The sequence below is a fragment of the Bubalus kerabau genome, chromosome 7, assembly GCF_029407905.1.
Source record: "Bubalus kerabau isolate K-KA32 ecotype Philippines breed swamp buffalo chromosome 7, PCC_UOA_SB_1v2, whole genome shotgun sequence".
Lineage (NCBI taxonomy): Eukaryota > Metazoa > Chordata > Mammalia > Artiodactyla > Bovidae > Bubalus > Bubalus kerabau.
This window is the reverse complement of record NC_073630.1, coordinates 97,568,652-97,571,105: the sequence shown is the minus strand read 5'-3', so window position 1 is coordinate 97,571,105 and position 2,454 is coordinate 97,568,652. Positions and strand designations below refer to the sequence as shown.

Genomic DNA, 2,454 nt, shown 5'->3' with positions numbered 1-2,454 from the left:
TCTCTGCTCTGCTTAATGGCTCAGTCGTGTCCAACTCTTTGTGACCTTACAGACTGTAACCTGACAGGCACCTCTATCCATGGGGATTCTCCAGGCAAGAGTACTGGAGTAGGTTGCCGTGCCCTCCTGCAGGGGATCTTACCAAGCCAGGGATCGAAACCCGTTCTCCTGCATTATAGGCAGATTCTTTACCATCTGAGCCATTTGGGAAGGCTATTTGTTTATGATGTAATATCAAAAAGAGGCAACAGATTATGTTTCTTTTTCACTACATCCCTATCATCTATCATCTACTGAGAGAGACAGAGAGAGAAAGAAAGAGAGGGGTTAGGGAGGCGACAAAGAGATTAATTTAAGGAACTGGTTCATGCCGTTGTGGTGGCAGGCAAGTCCAAATCTGCAGGCCTGGGTCAGGAAGCAGGAGATCCAGGAGAGAGCTGAAGTTGCAGTTCAAGCCTAAAGGCAGCCTGCTGGCAGAATTCCCCTTCTTTGGGGGAGGAAAGTGTTTTTCCCTGAGGGCCTTCAGCTGATTGGATGAGGCCCCCCTGTGTTATCCGCCTGCCAATGCAGGAGACCTAAGAGACACAGGTTTGATCCCTGGGTCGGGAAGATCTCCTAAAGTAGGAAATGCCAACCCTCTCCAATATTCTTGCCTGGAGAATCCCATGGACAGAGGAGCCTGTTGGGCTACAGTCCATGGGGTTGCAAAGAGCCGAACACAACTGAAGCAACTTAGCGCACGTGCATGCACCCATGTTATGGAGGGCAATCAGCTTTACTCAAAGTGTACTGATTTAAATTCAAATCGCATCTAGGACTTCCCTGATGGTACAGTGGATAAGAATCTGCTTGCCTATGCAGGGGGCATGGGTTCGATCCCCAGTCCAGGAAGATTCCACATGCCTCGGGGCTACAAAGCTCATGTGCCACAACTACTGAGCCCACCCACCTAAAACCTGTGCTCCACAAGAGAAGCCATCACAGTGAGAAGACCATGATGGCTACAAACGGTACCCTCCGCTTGCTGAAACTAGAGAAAGCCCTCATGCAGCAACAAAGACCCAGAACAACCAAAAGTAAAATAAGCCTTGAAAAACCACATCTAAAAAGTACTTTCATAGAAACATATAGAATAATGTTTGATCAAATATCTGGGTGCTGTGGCCTAGCCAAGTTGACACGTAAAAATAACCATTACATTTCCATTTATATAAGTCCATGTTTTTAAAGCTTTTTTTCCTTCTCCTTTTAAAAAATATTTATTATTTATTTATTTGGCTGTGCCAGCTCTTAGTTGCAGCATGAAGGATCTAGTTTCCTGAACAGGAATCGCACTTGGGCCCCCTGCACTGGAAGGGCAGAGTTTCGACCATTGGACTACCAGGGAAGTCCCTTTCTTCTTGTCGCCTAAAATTGCTATTCTCCCAATAGTTCTCCTCACTGTGCCTCACCGCCTTGAGCCACAGGCAGGACGGAGCGCTAGCTCTTTGCTCTTGGCGGTGTACCTGCTCACACTCTCCCTACCCTCAGGGGATCTCACCTGTTCAGGTGAAGCCTGCACCATCTCAGCACTGTGACTCATAGGATCTGTTCTCACTTCCTGAGACTCTGAGCTGACGCCAGTCCCTCCCCCTCTGCCTTGTCCCTTGCCCTCATCTTTAGTGACTTCAAATCTGAGTTAACCCTTCAGATCCCTTGACCCCACGCATATTGCCTTTGCTAACGACCTCCATTTCTGGTCCGCCAGTCCGTGGAGTCACACTCAGGGCTTTCACCAGTCTGTTTCTGAGCGTTGTTTTCCCACTTGTAGCCACAGCCTGTCATGCCCTCCACCCCACTCAGTAAGCCCCTCTCCTGCATCACACAATCCATCCTCCTTTATTAGGTAATTCTGTTTGCCTTCACTGTTTCCTGCCTTGCTTGCTGGAATCACTGATTCTTCACGTGCCCCCACACCCTAGACTTGACATTCAAAGACCCCGTGGAAATAAACATAAAGCGCTAGGAGGCAGTATTGGTAACTTGGTGGTGGTGGTGGTTTAGTTGCTGAGTCATGTCAGACTCTTTGTGATCCCATGGACTATAGCCCGCCAGGCTCCTCTGTTCATGGCATTCTCCAGGCAAGAATACTGGAGTGGGTAGTCATTTCCTACTCCAGGGGATCTTCCCCACCCAGGGATCGAACCTGGGTCTCCTGCTTTGCAGGCAGATTCTTTACCAACTGAGCCACCAGGGAAGCCCACTAGTAACTTGGTAGATAATGATTAAATGGGAGCCCGTCCTCCTCTTCATTTTGCTCCTATCCCTTGCCCTCTGCTCACTCCTCTTCTTGTGTTTCCAAGTTACTCTGTGTGTTTGGAGGAAAAGGCAGCTCTCTGAAGACAGGCTCACGTCCTGCCCTGTGCTCTCTAACTTTAGCTGCACCCTGACCCCACCTCTCCATTTCCCTTTAGG

The 2,454-nt window shown here is 48.9% G+C and overlaps 1 non-coding gene across 1 annotated transcript; it reads right to left on the bottom strand.

Annotated features, from left to right (window-relative positions):
• Positions 1-2,164: 2,164 nt before the first annotated feature.
• TRNAC-GCA (transfer RNA cysteine (anticodon GCA)) lies at positions 2,165-2,236 on the bottom strand. The gene has a single exon. It is a non-coding gene; the product is annotated as a tRNA-Cys (tRNA).
• Positions 2,237-2,454: the final 218 nt, after the last annotated feature.